The sequence below is a fragment of the Epinephelus fuscoguttatus genome, linkage group LG15 (assembly GCF_011397635.1).
Source record: "Epinephelus fuscoguttatus linkage group LG15, E.fuscoguttatus.final_Chr_v1".
Classification (NCBI taxonomy): domain Eukaryota; kingdom Metazoa; phylum Chordata; class Actinopteri; order Perciformes; family Serranidae; genus Epinephelus; species Epinephelus fuscoguttatus.
Genome location: NC_064766.1, coordinates 12,973,671 through 12,992,427, shown reverse-complemented (window position 1 = coordinate 12,992,427; position 18,757 = coordinate 12,973,671). Strand labels below are relative to the sequence as shown.

The 18,757-nt window shown below is 40.2% G+C and overlaps 1 long non-coding RNA gene across 1 annotated transcript in view; it reads left to right on the top strand.

The window, feature by feature from the left end:
- Window positions 1-6,399: 6,399 nt before the first annotated feature.
- Window positions 6,400-18,757, top strand: part of LOC125902545 (uncharacterized) — a 24,976-nt gene continuing 12,618 nt past the window's right edge. Inside the window, exon 1 of the long non-coding RNA XR_007451107.1 lies at window positions 6,400-6,477. This is a non-coding gene — a long non-coding RNA (uncharacterized LOC125902545). The remainder of the gene's footprint in view (window positions 6,478-18,757) is intronic.

The window sequence follows — 18,757 nt, the reverse complement described above, 5'->3', positions numbered from 1 at the left end:
GCTAAAAACAAAGTTCATATGACGTTTTTCGAAACAACTTTTATGTTGGGGCTGCAGCACACTTGGATCACTACGGATGAGCAGTATGGAGATACTTTTTGGATTCAATTTTGTGTTCTTGTTGACGTTAGTCTGGGGCGCCGTCTACCATTAGGTATGCTAGCCGCTCCCCCCGCTGATCTCCGCAAGGGATGTGAGGACTCAAAAACTTCACCAGGGCCTCCGTCGGCATATGGGAGGGCTGAATTTTCATTTTTGGGTGCACTATCCCTTTAAGCTCGGCCTCACTCCGAAGATGTCAAAACCTGTCGCTTGGGCAGTGCAAGAAACGCTTGGCATCAGAAACCAACAAAAAAAGGGCGTCCTTTAACGTTGGCATGATACGGCCAGTTGCTGTTATAGTTTAATGGCACCCAGCAGCATCAGGGGGAAATGTGAAAGGACAAGGACAAAAGTTAAGGCAGCGAAACAAACTCCAACCTTCACCCACGAGAGAGTGATGTTTGCGCCCCATGAGATTCTAAAGCCAAACCCCGTTCTTTTTTCCTAAACCTAACCACTTCCTTTTGTTGCCTAAACTTAACCACGTTTTTGTTGCCTAAACCTAACCACATGCTTTTGTTTTGTGTGTTGTTAAAGGGAAAAAAAGGTCAGTCCGAGATGTACAGACATAGTGCATAAGAGTTAAATTACCTGTGAAAAAGGAAGTGTATTTTGAAAGAAGAGAACTTGACACGATGTCCCAGAACGTCAGCAACCAATGCACCCAAGGTACCCTGCACATTGTATGTGGACGTGGAAAGTCCACGTCCAAAACATCAATATGTGACGAGGTCGTAGTGAGAATGTGTTGGTTTTTTATGTAAAAAGTATCAAATAAATGTAGGGGAGTAAGAAGTGTAACTCTTCCCTCTGAGATGTAGTGCAGTAGATATGGATGGTAAATGGTAAATGGACAAAAAAAATAAAGGAAAAATGGAAAAAAAAAACAAAGGAGGTGGTCATGGACTTCAGGAGGCACAAAGCTGACCCCACTCCCCTATACATCAACGGAGACTGTGTGGAGAGGGTCCCCACCTTTAAATTCCTGGGGACTCACATCTCCGAGGACCTCTCCTGGTCAGCAAACACAACAGCGGTGGTGAGGAAGGCCCAGCAGCGACTCCATTTCCTGAGAGTCCTCAGGAGAAACAGACTGGAGCAGAGGCTGCTGGTGACTTTCTACCGCTCCACCATTGAAAGCGTGCTGGCATTCTCCATCACTGTGTGGTATGCTGGCTGCACAGCGGCTGACAGGAAAAGGCTGCAGAGGGTGATAAGGTCAGCTGAAAAGACAATTGGCTGTCCCTTGCCCTCCCTGGATGACATCGCTAGCTCCCGATGCCTCATGCGAACAAGGAAGATCATTCCTGACCACCTCCATCCAAGACACCACCTGCACAGCTTGCTGCCCTCTGGAAAGAGGTACAGGAGCATAAAGAGCAGAACAAACAGACTGAAAAACAGCTTCTTTCCGTGGGCTGTCAGGACACACAATGCTCACGAGTCATTAATGCCTCTTTTTACAGACTCTTAAGTGCAATACAGTTTTTTTCCTTATTGTTTTTATTATGACATGACCTGTATGCCCTTGTCTCGTTCGTCTTGTTTGTCTTGGGTTGTCTCCACTTGTTTTATTTTTGCTCTTATATTTATTCCTAATGCACCTTCAGTTGTGGCACTCCCAATTTCGTTGTATAGGTGTCTGTACAGTGACAATAAAGGCTATCTTGCATCTTGAATCTTGAATCTTGACCTGCATGTGTATAGCACCTTTCTAGTCTTCTGACCGCTCAAGGCACTTTTACACTTCGAGTCACATTCACCAATTGACACACTGGTAAAGGTTGCCATACAAAGTGCCACCTACTACTCAGTTTAAATGCACCCACACACCAATGGAACAGCTATTGTAAGCAATTTAGGGTTCAGTATCTTGCCCAAGGATACTTCAACATGGGGACTGGAGGTGCAGGGGATCGAACCACCAATATTCTGATTAGTGGATGACCCGGTCTACCTGCTCTACCTTCTGAACCACAGTAGCATAACATAGAAATACTCAAAGTTCAAGTAGCCTATCTCAAAATTTGGTTTCACATGGTTCCGAACAACAATCTCCTGGAGGAAAGTCCTGTGTTCTGCAGCCTGCCTGATTATGTGGGTTATATGCAAGTTGTGGTGCATTGCTTTTATAGGTATTTGTATGAACAGTGAATGACAGCAGCCTGAGTACAGTACTAGAGTTAATGTACTTACAGCATACAATGATATTTAAGACAATAGAGTGTTAACCACACTTTGGCAACACTGTGTTTGTGGTCCCTATCCTGTTTCCATCACTGGAGTTCATCTAAAAGCTGCTGTTGAAGCTGAAATGAGAGCTGCTGCTATTTACCATTGCCTGAAGCTGTTTGTCTGATCACCAGCTCACCAGATGTTTGTGCCAGCACACAAATTCGTCGGACCATCAACAATATTTTTGAAAACCTTATTTTTTTTTTTTTTGCATTTTAGTTAAAGCTCAGAGAAGCTGGAGAAAAGAGAAATGTGAGGGAAAAAAGTGGTTACGAAGGCGAGTGGATGTGAGAAAGTGGACATCAGAGAGTAAGGGAGGAAGAGAAGCTTGACAGAGGAGGAGGAGGAAGCCGGAGAAAGACTGTCAAGGTGAAGGAGGGGAACTGTTTTACTTTTCCCTTTATGATGTTACCCTGAGGATCTCCATTTATCTCTCTTCCCCCCTCTCTCTCTCTCTCTCCTTTCTCTGCATCAAATAGAAAGTCCCTGGTTACGTTTCCACCTCCCGGTTCTCTCCAAGTCATTTGGCATTTATATTTAAGCCCAAGGAGATGCTGGAGAGCCAACGTTCACTTTACCCTGAGGTAAGTCTGGATGTGGCACTGTGCCCTCTCTGCTTGTGCGTCCTGTCATCTCTTTATCCCTTATCTACTTTCCTGGCTGTTTTTCATCTCCTGTTTACTTGCAAGCCAATCAGAGAGTCCAATCTAGAAACTTTAGCAGCATTACGCCCACAGCCAGATGCATCAGTCTCTCTGTCTGTCTCTTGTGGACATGGAGTCGGAAACAGACTGTCCTCAGTGAAACAAACTTCCCGTTGGCGTTGTGACTCACCTGTCCATCATGACAGACAGAATAAAGCTTTTAAGCTCCAGGAACATGACCTTATTATTGCCTTTTACCTGTGTTGACCTGCTGTAACTAATGTGACCCTTACCCTAGCTTTCCTTTGTTTTTCTTTTGCATGTGTATGTGTTTTGCTCAGGTGGATATCTTCCTTCAGTACTACTCTGTTTGAATGACTAAATCCCTCCAGGGCCTTCCTTTGTCAGTCGAAAGCTTCAGCAGATCACTGATACAGATCCAATTTAATTACTGGCTTCCCAACAACTTAAGAGACGTGTTCCTTGCTTCTCCAAGTGCTGATTAGATGATTCAAAGACAAGACAATGGATACCATTGACTTTGTTAAATTGAGACAAACGCTCAACATTTAGTCATACTGTCTTCTCCAGTTGAAACAATCATGCTAACTACTCCGGTTGTGTTTGCCAAATGGAATCAAAAGTGGGAACTTGTGTTTTCTAAATGCCACAGATCTGAATGGCTCATCAGAGAACGATAAAGAGCATTTCATACACAAATAAAACCGACACACGCCGCTAAAGGAAATTAACAGCTTAACAGGGTCATTTGTGTCTGGTCTCATCTCAGTTTGGGAAGCTCACACAAACACTGCTGGTAATTTTGCAGTGATTGTTACACCCTCTCTGGGATTTCTTCTGTGTGAAAATTAAGTCACAAAAGGCAAAAATGCTTTGTTGGTGAGGATGAGCCACATCAGAGGCTCAGAGCAGCCCTTCAGGAAACACAAACAAGGACAAACATGATCTGATTTGGACAGTCTGGGGACAAATGAATCACAACAACGCTGAGGTATCCTACAGCGTCTCCTCTCTGGCTGACCTGCGCTGACACGGGTCAATGGACGAGATTGTTTTGTGGTCACAGGGAGAAGAAAATAAAAACAAAGTTTGGAAACTTGAGAAGAAGCTCTGCGGCCGACTGTCAGAGACTCTAATTGGTTTTGCTGCCTGAGGTGGAAAACTGTGCGGTATTCTGAATCCACAGCTGCACTGCAGGTGATTGACAGTTTAGGGGTAAGAGACCGAGCTCAGACAGAAGCTGGAGGCCGGGCAGAGGGCAAGGACCAGTGGAGAGGTTTGTTTGGTGCCCAGGATGGTGCAGAGGTCTGAGGTCAGGGGTGCAGGACGAGGCTAGGCTCTGGCTGGAGGTGGACCAGAGGGCTGATCCAGAGCCAGGAAAGTCTGTCAGCTAATTAAAATCAAGTTAATTCAAATTAAGACTTCAGTTTGGAACTCATAAACATGAATTAATTTGATATGAATGAATAAATGCACAGACTTTCCAGGTTAAAAACACTCAAGAGACCTTTCTGTTCTGTCGAAAACACAGTGTACCTGCTGGAAATTTGCTGTGTGTCTCATACATGTTAAGTTAAACCACAGTGTTCCCCCTGATAAGAATATAAACAGTGCTAAGCATTAGTCAGTGGCAGAATAGGTTTATAGATCTTTACATTTAGCAATACTGCAATATATAGAAGCTTTGCATTAAAAAAGGTGAGTTAAAGGAACACGTCATTCCCCAAATGATCATTTGTAAATCAGTTTTTCACCATGAATTACACTGAATTCATGATGAAAATGTTGTTTTCTCACAAGCCATGAATGAAGAAAACAAAAAAGAAAATTCTTGATGAATTGAAGTCATAGGGGTCCGTGTCTGACAACAACAAAACTACAACAAAACATCAGTTTAGAAACTTTAATACAGCTTGTGGAGTATTATCCACGTCTCAGGTATCCATTCATATGCTCAGTACTTCCCCAACACATACATTTTTGCCATAACCCTGTGATTTGAAGCACTTCTGCATAAACAGTCTCAGGCACAGACAAGTAGCATGCCTGAAACTGTTTATATGGAAGCGTTTTAAATAGCAAGGTTTGCATTCAAACAAATGATCATTTGGGGGGTGTAGTGTTCCTTTTAGAAAAGTGAGTACTACTGGGAAAATGCATGCTCTGAGTTTTCTGCTCCTAAGACAATGGAAGTGAATGGAATACAATAAGGGAGGCATACCATATAGAAAAAATACATTTAAAATAATTCAGGTGTCACTGTAGTTTTCAGCTGAACTACTATGTTCTATGTACTTTCTGTAGATCATCCACAGTAACACAGACACAGGCTCTAATTCTCCTGTGATTTTTCGAACGAGATGTAACCAACGTTATAATCCATTTACTTCCATTGTCCCAAAGGCAGAAATGTCAGACAGACATTTTAAAACCTGGATTAAACCAAAACCATCTGCGTGTCTAGATACCACACAAGGTGATGAAACATGATGTCCAGAAACTTCTGCTGAGCAGCAGACACTGTAAAATTGGGAAATTGAACCTCACTACATTTCCCAAGATTCTTTTCGGTTAGTCACATAGATTATGTCATCATTAACTGACCTGTGAGAATAAATTTACTCAAAAAGAGAAGACACTTTGGGTGCATTCCAAATCGCATACTTTTTCTTTCTACCTTTACTAGGTACTTGCAGCTGCCCTTAAAAGCTAAGCACTGTTGCATGCTGTATGCACACAATCGGGACATACTACTTCCTCATAACCTTACGCCCTGAACTTACCTCTGACTTCTCTTACTACAGTACATGTAGAGAGTAGAGACTGCCATCAGTCTGCCAGCATACTACATTTGACTAATACTAATTGTTTTTGTAACATTGTATTTTAAGGTTATTATTAAGTCTTTCAGAGCTGGGGGAAGATATACATTTCTGTCGATTTCCAGCACATGAAGGGGTTGACAGAAATTAAATTTTTGAGACATTTGAGACAAAAGTGGCAGTAGTATTTCTGAAATCATTTTTGTAAAACTCAAGAGCATTAAAACTATGAAATCTTGACAGGAAATACAGGATAACGACAAAAACGTAGTACAGAATACAGCAGTCTGCTGGAGCTAGAATTTATACCGAAATACTGGAGTAAAGATGGATAAATGACCTAATGCAATATTCAAGAATATGAAAATATCACATATTAATGTTGAATGAGATGTATGCTAGGGAAGAAATTGGAGGGGAGTGGAAATAAAAGGATTGTTGGAAAGGGACACCAAATGGGATAGTGGAAGATATGTTTCAGTGTCATCATGTTTCACACTCCAGTACAGCAGGTGGCAGCATGCAACTCCACATTAGCTGGTAGCCTGCATTATTAAAGACTAAGGAAGCAGGAAAGAAGACAAAGAAGAAGAGGAGGAACACCTGCATTACAGGACCAAAATCCGACCACAACAAGTGCATCCTCTCCTAAGGTACAGTGTTTTTGCTCTTGGGATAAACTAATGTGTTGTTTATCTGTGTGACTGTGTATTAAATTAAGGGTGGCTGTATTTTAGTGGAGGTGTTCTCATTTGTATGAGAAGCATGGCTTGTGAGCTTCTCTTAAAAAAAGTTGCAACTTTGTCCTCATAGTGGCACCAAACACTTTGAGTGGAGAGCACTGGGTTCATTTTTGTTTATGTCTCCCCAAGTTTGACAACCTTGACATTCAAAGAGTAGGTTTTTCTCTAAAACTCACCAAAGCTAGGTGAGTGTCCCTGCTCTGGGGCAGTTTAACATTGAGCTTGAGCTTTAAAAAAGTCTTGATGGGAGCTCTCTATCTTTATCCTCCATTTTGGGGGGTTTGAATGAGGGCTTTGTGAGGAGCTTTTTCTCTACCGTGATTTATTTGGTGACTGTAGATGTTTTTGTAGCTGGTCTGAGGTCACTCTCCGTCATGTTACAGAAGTGCTTTCTGTCAACTTTCTGTTTTCAGAGAAGCAGAGGAGTTTAAATGGCTGAAATGCTGTCAGGTCTCCCCGTCCTTTCATTTTCTGTCCTTCCATCGCAGAGGTCACAGGATCCCAAACAGAGCCCTGAAGGGTGAAAAACAGGCTTCTCGAGGGGATGATTCTCTGTCCATCTCAGGATCATTCATGGTGCTTTTACTTTTGAAACTGACCCCTGATAGATAACCTCCATGTGAGGACGTGTCTTTGGTGTTTACTTCACTTTGGAAAGAGTTGCCGGAATCCATTGAGCTCAAATAATTGTTGAGTCACAGGAAATGTCAGTGCTGCTTAGTGAACTAAATATTAACTGTAATTCCACAACTGCAGCGATCTGTCTTTTCTTCCTCTCTTGTCTCCTCTCACCTCAGGCTGTGTTGTAATATTCAGCTCACTGTACTAAAATCCAAACTTTGCCTCTGGTCACAGGACAGGATAACACAGTGATTACTTTAATAATTCAATACTCCAGTAGTTCACCACAAGTTGAAACTCTGAGTGCTGAAATATTTCAAATAAAGACAGATGGTGAGTCCTGGAAAACATATTTAATCGTACCACAAAGTTCGCTGAAGTTGCACCACTAACTGAGATGGCGAATATTGGGAGATTTGATTCCTTTTTCTAGAATACAAGCACTGGCAGCAGGGATTTACGTTGTAACACCCAGCTGATTTACGGGACGGAGTGGCGACTGCAGGAAATTAAAAACAAGACAGAGCTGAGTTAACGTGTTAGCGTCATTCTGCTGGAGAAAATAGGAGGAAAGCAGAACGGGATGAGTGAAGGAAATGAGGGATGGAGGAAAAAGATTACAGAGCTCAACAAGCATTTGATAGACTGTGACAAAAGATATCAGGGACTCAATTTACTAAATGATGCAGGTATCAACAGAAAATTATTTTAGAAATCAAATCTGCTGCAGCTGGTGGAGCTATGATGTCAAATCTGCACGTATTTCAGTAAAAGTCCTGAATGGTTGATGGCATGCATAGTTAATGTGTAGCACTGTCACTACTTCCTTTAGTTTAATCATTCACTCATTATCAATACTACTTTCCAGGGAGTCCTGAGTACACTATAAAACTACAATGACAATTAAAAGCAGATAAACCACAACAATGCTGGAGGGTGGTCTTGAATGCAGCATTTTTGGCTGTAGGGATTCCAGGTGGGCCCCATCTCTTGCTGCTGACCTTCTGCAGCCAGTAGTGGCCAGCATGAGCAGGTTATCAAACAGTGGGCCTCTGGGCACAGATATGCAAAGGGAACAACCTTTGCCACAAAGAAGGATGAGAAAACAGACTTTGTGGTGGTTTTGTGTCTGTTTGTGGTTGTTTGGGCCTATTTGAGGTAATTTTGTGTCTCTTTGGGGTACATTTGTGTCTCTTTTGGTCGTTGCAAGTGAAGGCCAGGGAGACCCTGACCCTGTGCCTGTTAGGTCTGCTCACTGGTGAAAATTGAAATACCACTGTTTGTACTCCTGTCCCTTATGCCATCAGTATCTGCCATTTGCATAAGTTTTCTCAGTCTTTGTGCCCAGCTGACAGCTTCTGAACATATAAGAGTCATCAAACAGAAGTTGTAGTAGTGGCTTAGGCTGTGGTAGCATTGTGACGCTCTTTTTTTTAAGCCCTACACATATTTTGGTGTAGCAGAAAAGGTATTCAGATCATTTACTCAAGTGAGAGTGCTCATACCACACTGTGAAAATACTGCACTACAATTAAAAGTCCTGCAGTCAAAACTTAACCTAAAGGTCCAGTGTGTCGGGTTTAGTGGTAACTAGCAGTCAGGTTTCAGAACTGAAATGTCTTTGATGTGCCAAACGTGTATAAGAACTACAGTGGCCGGCACCAAACATGAAATGCCCTATCTATCTAGAGCCATAGTTTGGTTTGTCCATTCTGGGCTACTGTAGAAAAACCATGATGGACTCTGTGGGAGATGACCTGCTCCAAGTGTAGATATAAACTGCTCATTTTAAAGTAACAAAAATACGATTCTTATTTTCAGGTGACGATAAACTAATGAAAACCTTATGAATGTTATATTCAATTTTTACGAATAGATGCCCCTAAATCCTACACACTGGACCTTTGAGTAAAAGTATTACCAACTAAATGTAGCCTAATTAAGATATGAAAATTAAAAGTATTCACTGTGCAGTAAATTGTTCTGTGTCAGTGTTTTACTTTATGTATGAGGGTTTTTGGATTAATATTAGTGCTGCATTGATTTGTATGTTGTATTTCACTGCTGTAGCTGTTATAGGTTGTGCTAATTTTAAGTCCTTTCTACACTGTTGGGTAGTTTTATTCTACAGCAGTGCATTATATTTTATAAGATCATCATATGTTTGTAGTGTCCCTGTCCCATAAGAACCATGTATCTCTAAAGCCAACTTTTCAAAGAAAAAAAAAGACTTTTTAGGTTTGTGACAAAGCATTTTCGAGCTAATCCAGGAAGAGTATATTTATCTTAAGAAGTGAATTTTCTCAACACATGAAGGAACACTTCATTCGTCAGATTATCATAAACATTAAAATTCTTGTACATTTGGGGACACATGGTTTTCACAGGACAGGAAGGGGCTGAAAAACAGAATCTGAAAAGTAACTGTCAGACAAATGTAGTGGAGGAAAAATAGGCTGCATTATTTTTACCTCTGAGATGCCTATCATTGCATGGCGCTGTACGTTTCTGCAAACCAAAGATAGGTAATGTAACATTTCCTTACGTTTCAACAACGCCATGGCCAATGTGTAGTTATGGTTAGGCACAAAAAACACTTGGCTGTGGTTAGAATAGATCATGTTTTGGCTTACCTGGTTTTGTTGCCACAACCAGCACTTGAAATGCCCCACTGCCCCGCTATAAAGCACACCTGATTTTGTTGTTTGTTGGTTTCTAACAGTGGTCTGCAGCTTGGCAACCACCTCACCTAGGTGTCACACCACCATCCTCCATGTCCTGTGTCATCAGCTCATATACAGTACATGTAATCTGAACTGCTACACTGTTGATATGTTGATGCGCTATGTATGAAAATCACAAACGCACAATGGTACACATCTGTGGTTTGCAGAAACTTACAATGCCAACATTTTCATCCAGTGTCTGGGCTGGAAATACTCAAGTGAAGTACAAGTACCAAGAATTTGTGCTCATAATCCTTGAGTAAAGGTACTTGGATAAATTCCACCACTGCCTGACATCCAGTGTAGCGTGAAAACGGCAATTGAATGAATAACAGGTAGACGAATACACGGGAATGTTCAAAGACAAACTCAGCTTCTCAGTGCTCAAACAGATCATGATGTTGGTGTCATGGTGCAGTTAGCACAGTCGGGTCATCATCACCTTTCCTCCCAGGTGAAAATAATGTTGACGATTCAAAGCCTCCCGTGGTGGCAGGAGTATTCACCTGAGTTATTAAAACACTCCCATAATCAGTTTCAATGCACCACTAGGCTCATTCTGCAAAAAGTAAACCATCTCTTTAATTAGCTTTTTCTAATTTACTTCGTGTACTGGGGGCAGTGCTCCCTATAGAGCTGTGAGGTGAGACGACCCGCTGGTTACAGAAGTATTTTTGATCACTGTAAATTCCCACTTTGAAAGTTTTCTTTTAATGATACCTTCTAGTAACATTTAAGTTTCCTTAATAATACTAAATGTTCATGTTATGGCCATTAGTTTTACTATTTTTTAATTTGTTTTTTTAAGCATCGTGTTTCCTTCTGTCAGTTTGGTATTGATGACTGTTAGTGGCACCTTTTTATACTGCAGTGTCTCAGTCGTGATTGCTTAGCAAATCAGAGGCGTGTATAAAAGATTAATCGAATTCAAAAACAGTTTCAGATCATGCAGTTGAGAAGAAAACACATCAAAATTGCCAAATTCATACAATACTGATCCAAAATCTAAAAGTGAATTGATTTCAACTACTGAATGTTTAAAGTTTTTCTTCCACATTTCTATAAAGTGAAATCTTTAGCTTTGCTCACTGCGAACACAGTATGGGAAAAAATGCAGAAAATCAAGAGCAGAGTTTTTTGTTTTTTTTTTACTGTTAAAACTTTTCTTATAACCCTGAGATAATCTTGTTAATTCAGAAAAGCAGGACAACTTTTCTATTTTTTCTGAAGTAAATGCATTATGCCTCTGTAGAAATGTTCCTTGTAAGTTGTATTTGATGTCTCACCTTATGTAGTCTACTTTTTGGCCTTGTTCAGACTGACAGCCCAGATCTGAAGTCAGGACAGCAAAACAACAGGAAATGTGATGTTTGCAAATCAAATCCAAACCACATTTGGAGGTGGTTTGAAATACTGAGCTTTTCCAGCTAAGCTGCATGTGCAAATCTGTCTTACCTCCAAGCATTTAACAGGACTGATGAGAAAAATCTGTCGTACTGGACACTAAAGAAGTTAACTCTATGTTACGTACAACATAACATTAACATCAAATATCTGAAATACTGCATGACATAGGCTTAGTTAATTTTGCCCCGAAGCTAACATTAACCTTCGTCATACTCCCTCGAGGGCTTGTAATCCAGCGTTAGACTGTTAGATTTTTCTGTTTTGAAAACTAGAGATGTACCGATACCACTTTTTCCTTCCCGATACCGATTCCGATCCCTGAACCTTAGGTATCTGCCAATACCGAGTACTGATCTGATACCAGCGCGTAAAATAAAAATGGATGGGATATGAATTGTTGTATGTCTCAACTCCTAAAACTCTATGTAAAATATTAAGAAGTAAATACATAATAGTAGAATGAATGCCATAAAACTGTTTTTTATTATTATTATCATTATTATTATTATCCAGTGTTGACACAAAAAAGACATTTTAAAGGATACATTAGAATGCTTTATAAACTCCGCTCCGTTTCTGTTTCGTTTTCCTGTAGTGTGCGTATGCGTAATGATGTGAGGCATTACGTGGTATCGGATTGGTCATAGGCTGTATTCGCCGATACCTGATACTTCATTTTAGGCAGTATTGGAGGCATTTCCAATACTGGTATCGGTACAACTCTGTTGAAAACTGTTATTGTTGTTGTTAGCCTCCGTTTCTCATGCTTCCAAGTTAGAGCTATGTAGTTGACACCATGTCAGTGTTTTGACACTGACACCATATCACTACCACTGAAAGCCAAGGAGATAGGTCGGTGCTTTCTGGATACACACATCCAATCCAGTTGCGGACAGTCAGAACAAATCAGATATGCCTGCAGTCTAAATGTAGCCTTTGACTTTTAATAAAAAAATATGTATTTTTTCTAATGCAATTGCCAGTCTTTGTGCTGAAGATCCAAATAAGTTTCTTGCCATGAGTGCTGCTACTGTCCGAAATTGAATGGGGCTTTACTTTAGCAACAATAGCTGCCTGAAATAACTACTCCCCTTTATAATTTGTGTCTACGTCATATATGACTGATTTATATGTTTCTACTCCTCATGCTAAGTCCAAATTATCTAAATTTCTTTTGATATTTCTTTGTTGTTTGGCCTTTTTGTCACACTGTGTAGCTTCCACTTCCACTGCCTTCAGTTTTGACGTATTTTACAGGTCAGTCTCTCTCCCCTTGTTTAATCCCCTCCTTCTGCAAAATACAACTGACACATCCCCTTTTTTTCTCTTGGGCTCAGTTTTTCTACCCTTGTGTATCCCTTTGATAACATTTACAGGGAAATAAGCATTTTTCTGCGACTCATACTCAGAGGATTCACATTTAGAGATGCTTCAAATCATCTTAAAGCATGAAACCTTCCACACCCTCTCCCTTTCAGCTTCTGTAGTCACAGTCCTGGTTCAAGGGTATTTTTAGACAGCTCGTCAAGGACAATCCTACGACTGTGGCCATGAAGATAAACCTCTGCAAACGTTTTCAGTATTTCATAATGTAAAAATACCTTTATACATCCTTGACAAGGACAAAGACGAACCATCGCTTGCAATGGTGCATGCGGGGTGAAGTCACTGTCCTGTGGTCTTTGTGTCACTGCACCATGTTATTTCTTCATCTCTCTCTTCTATCCAGTGCTCCTGGAGAGAAGGCGAGCATCACCTTGATGATTGTGATACTGGATGATTTTTTTTGTGTGTGTGCTGTGGGGGCATACAAAGCAATCTATTGCTGCTTTTACTGTCCTGCCGCAGTTGTTGCAAAATTGATTTTAGTCTCAGCTGAACGACAATGCAAAGGCAGGCAAGCAGGCAGACAGGTTGATTAGCTCCCCACAAAGGCAGACAGGCTCCCAGATCTCATCTCATCCGTAAAATAAAAGGAGCATTACATTGAGAATGTATGGGAGAGGACAAGCACCACAACAGACCAGAGAGTCTCAAGTTGGCGGAGAGGAGAGCGCTGCTGCAGCTTAAGGATTATTCAGAGAGATGGATGGAAATAAACAGGTTTAAAATAGACTGGACTGTCAGACAATGATCCATATATACAGTAAATGAAATGTCTGGAGGGCTGGGAGGTTCTGATGAAGGCTCATAACACATACATATACTCACATACACAACATATTTCCAAACTGGCATGAGTAATATATCACAGGCTCCGGGGAATGCTGTGTGCTGATATGGCTACTTTACTATCTGCCCATTTGAATAGAGACCGTGCTGAGAATCCCTACACTGTATATTGATACAGCAGAATGTATAGATTATGCATACATCAGCATTGCTCTGCCTCCCTCCAACTCTGCCAGAATGATTCCTGCTGCACAGTTTTGGGATGATCTCAGGCTGCAGAGAGATTGATGTCCTGTTGGTTTGAGCATTGGACATACTGATAGATAATGAGCCTCATGTAGCAACATCCTCTTAAATGTCTTGTATTTTCACTTAATTTTCATTTGAGAAGTCAATTTCAGATGTAAACGTTCTCAAAGCTGCTCTCACCCAGGTGTGCTAAATGATGAATCCCACTGCATCATAAGTAATCTATTAGCATAGGTAACGCCCCCTAAACACTATGTAAGGGCAGGTGTTGTACTGTGTGCAAACACTGCACATACCCAAGAATTGGAGAGTTGCCACCAAAAACAAGTGCTGCAGTACTGAAATTAATATACCATTAAATAAACGTAAACAAAATAAACAAGTTTTCCAAGAGTGTCAATGCTGGTGTAAAGGATGTCAAAAACCTAGTGATGGTAAAGCATTTGTGATGCTGTCGGCAGCAGAGTGACACACAGTAACTGAAATTCCAGTTATTGGGATCAATGGACCGAGTATGTTACTTTGTAACGCGTTACATCCAACTCTGTCAGGGAGTAACGTAGTAAAGTAACTGGTTACTTTTTTAGAAAGTAACGCAGTAATGTCCTTTGATTACTTTTAAAGTAACCCTTACCCAGCACTGGAAATCAACGGGCATTAACAAAAGAAGAGCAAGTCGCGGATAAGATCAAGAGAAAATCTGTTTATGTATTGCTTCCTGAATGAGGCTCATTGTCTCTGTAAAGCTGTAGTCCCCAACCCTTTTCCTTTCATTGAGTAAATTGACAACCCCGAACTAAGTGACATATTTCATTGATACTTCATATTGTATTCGAAGCATAACAATAACAGTTCAGAGCATGATAAACTGTACAATTAACTCAAACAGTGAGTGCAGTAACTGCAGGAAGTTACTGATTTGGATGAATTTTGAGCTGATTATTTCCTAATTGCATCACAGATGAGTTTTTCTGGTATTTTTAGGATTGTTTTGTACGATTCTCTCTGAGTTTTATGATTTTTTTTTTTTTTACATTTTCAACAATCAAACAAACCTAAAAGGTTCTCTTTTTCTGACAAATTCACTGATTTCCTCTCCCTGATGCTTGGTCATCGTTCTATGAGCTCTTTGGTTGTTTTAACTATGTAATTTTGTAAAGCAGGACCAGGCTGTTTAACAGAGAGTGACTGCTCTGTAAATACAGCTTGTGTTCAGATCTTTACTGTGCTCTTATCCTGAAAGATTTCTTTAAGATTACATCCTAAATAATATGCAAAAATAAACTAAATCTATGTCATAATCTAAAATAACCTTACACCCCTCAAGATGGCCTCACAACCCTCCATGCTTTGGGGACCCCTAGTGGGGGTCGGGACCATAGATATCATATACAGTAGTAGATACCTCGTTGACGGCTTCGGCCTGTTTCAGCGATGCATCAACGTCACCGCCATCCTGGGGAGGTCACTGCCGGCTGGCTAGTACTGTTGTGTATGGAGATAAGTCTTTAGCAAACTTGGCGTGCTCACTCAAAAGTCTCAAAGTGTAATTGGGTGCCGGTCCAAAATATTACAGCAAAGCAGAAAAACCCGACAGCACTCACTAATAAGTATAAAACTTTTTAATATAGTGGATCACGCAGCAGCAGTCGAACGGACGCGTTTCAGCTCATAGCCGTCCTCAGCGTTAGGAAATGGCCACTTTAGAATGAAAATACAGACAGTAATTACTGACCCTCATGCAGACAAATCCAGTGTAGTTTTTTATCCACAAAACTCGTTCGGGGTTCTGGTTAGCTAGTCGGAATAACAGCTACACTTGAAATGCACGGAACCCACATTTTGAAAATGTAAAAAAAAAAAAAAAAAAACTCTGCTAATGCAATTCAGAAACATCAGAACGGCTCATCTGTCGTAATCCAAGTGCCCTGACATGCAAAACTGACTTGAAAAGATGTAATTTCCTCCACTTTTATAGCATCATTTCTCACCGTGATCAGTTAGCCTGATTTTTCCTTAGTCATTAGTTCAAGTTCCACACAGTTTAATATATTCAGTGTCACACCTTCGTTTGGCCATGGCGTTGAGCTAGTTTGCTGTCTCTTTCAAGTATCTGTCGCTTAGTCACTTAGTCTACAGCAGGAAACGGCACTTGAAAATGAAAGCTCTGTGCAGGACGTTCAATGCAATTCAAATTAAAGTGTTAGAGAGTCACTTGCGGACCGTTCAGAATGAACCTTTGACCCACTTTTGGACCACAACCCACCAGTTGGGACCCACTGTTTTAAAGTAGAATATGAATGAAGGACTTTTACTTGTACCACAGTATTTCTGTTTTTACTGGAGTAAAATCTTAACACTTCTTATTAAAGCTTTGCTAAAGTGGACTCCTGACTTGTAAAGTTGGGAAAGCACAGTAGCAACTCCAGCACTTATTCCAGTGTTGCAATTATTATGAGCTGCTCTGCATGACAGCATCTGCTAAATGCCTGAAATGTAGATAGAGAGATCCTGCCTGTATCATGATGGACGAGGCAACTGGAGAGAGACAGACGAAGACAAACACAGGCAGATATAGACAGGGACAGACAGAGAGCGAGCCGGGGGGAAAGCTGAACTCAGCGCAGCCACAGAGGGGCTCCTCCTGACAGACAGACTGTTTCTCCCTGCTTGGCTGCTTTAATGACAGGCAGCAAACTCATTCAGCAGGACAAACAAATCACTGGGACAAACCTCAGCAGGCATCAGCCATCACACACACACAAACACACAAATACAGCAACACACAGTAACAGTGCTCCCTGCTGGAAAATCTATAACTCTGCTGGAATAAAGCTGCACACATATAAAAAGTGAAAGCTTTGTCCATCTCTCTGCTTCTGCTGAGAGGTCAGTGTTTCCTAATAAAAGAATATAGAGAAAATGAGCGTCACGCTCACGCTGGGGATGAAAATACGAAACAAAACAAAGGTGGATCATGCTAATTTTTTCTCTCTTAATGTCCATCCAGTCAATATGTCTTTCAGGGCCCACGCTCAGGGGTAAATTCCAGCTTTTGTGCTTTATTTCAAATAAAGCACAAAAGCTGGAATTTACTGCATGAGTTCTGAAACAACAAATCAAAATGAAGCCATGCAGCAGGGCTGATAGAAACAGTTGGCACCCTGATATGCTTTATGAAAAATGGTCTTTATCAGAGGTGGTGGTTAAAAAAAGAAAAGGCTGGTGTGACAGTGACTTTAAAGTGTTGGCAACAGATGATTGAATATTTTGGGAGTTATTTCAAAACTAGAGCAAAACATGTCTGTTTAAAACAGGCTGATTGTTGTCCTGTGGTATTGCTGCTTGCAGCTCTCTCACCTGGACCCTAAACAGCTACAGATTTATTATGATGCATAGATTGAAACATATTAAAATATTTTTGTTGGGTGGACCAGGGTGATGTTAACTTCCAGGTCTAGTAAAAACATAAACATCATTGCCTGCATCACTTTATGACTCTACACTTTTTAACCTCAGTAAACCTGAACCAAACGTGTTTGTACTTCTGTAACTCAGACATTGAAACATTAGATCATATTTTCCTCTCTTCTTTTAACCTTTTGGGTTTTTCAGTATTGGTTGACTTAAATTGATCCAAATATTGACTCTAAATTATGAAAATATAACAACTGGTTTCCAACTGGAGGACAAGAAAGCAGAGTTTGGGATTAATAATATAATTTTTTGGGGAAAATCTTTTACTCGCAAATGTCGTTTTTTGAAAACTAGCCCCATTTTCCTTTAATTTGTAAATGAGATCATTCTATATTAAAAAAAATGAGTGAAATACTGTAAAATTAGAAAGGCCCTATGTCTGTATGACTATCTGAATTCCTGAATGACCATGTGTATTTAATTTTTATTTTTAGCTTTTATTATTTATTTCTGCTTAGCAGGTTGCTCAGTTATAGTGATATATGCAGTTAGCTCTGCAGTTAGCTCAATGCTCAATACAATAATTATATAACATTTGTATATATAGTAATATATAATGTTATATGACGTGCCTTATTGACAGTAAATAAAAAAATAAATAAGAAAGAAATAAGAAAAAAAAAAAACCTTTAGCCCTAACCCTAACCACCAAGGGAGGGGAGGGGGGCGCTACACATCAACAGGAGGGAACAGGAGGGAAACGCATATCGACGATGGAGCAGCTTATTTCAATACAACATATTGTCAGTTCATAAAAGCTGTAACATTTTGGTCGCCCAAAAATGTCTTCTTCAGCTTAACATTACTGTAAGACAGTCTAAGGGTAACAGGCTGTTCATTTTTTGTGGTGAGTGCATTTTGTTTTAAGTCTAGCTAAAATTAGCCTCCCAGTTAAGGTGAATTAATGCTACAGATGTACCTTGCTAAACAAGGTAGCTAGCGTTAGGTTAATAAAACTGTCAGTGAAAATATCGTGATAGTTCAGGTTAACTTACATTAAGGTAACCTAAATGTGGTTAAAACATAAAAAAAAAACCAAAACATTTCTGCGTTGTCATCCTTTATACAGTCTATAGTTGTCATTTGGTAGTGTTACTAGGAGTTTTGTATATTTAATACTGTAACATTAAGTCTGTACACGATAGTCCTCAAACATAGCAGACATTTATGCACCGACCTGTTCAGACAGGCTGGTGTATATGTATGATTTATTGTGATCCATCCATCATGTTTGTCCCTTACTGTAATTGAAAATATATCCTCACTGTAAAAACTGACCGGTGCCAACAGAAGGAAGACCTCATGTTTGAAGCAGAGTATTTAATGCCTTTCTGACTTATAGTAAAGTGACCAAATTTCTAAAATTAAACTGGGTACATTTCCAATTCGGCGATCAATAGGCCTATATCATTAAAATATCAAAGGTTATTGTGGTTACTATCAATCAGTTAATTTATTTGCCACATGAAATCATAAAATATAATTCCACTCAAATGCAGTCTTCAGTTCTGTCGATTTGTGTATTCAAAACAATAATA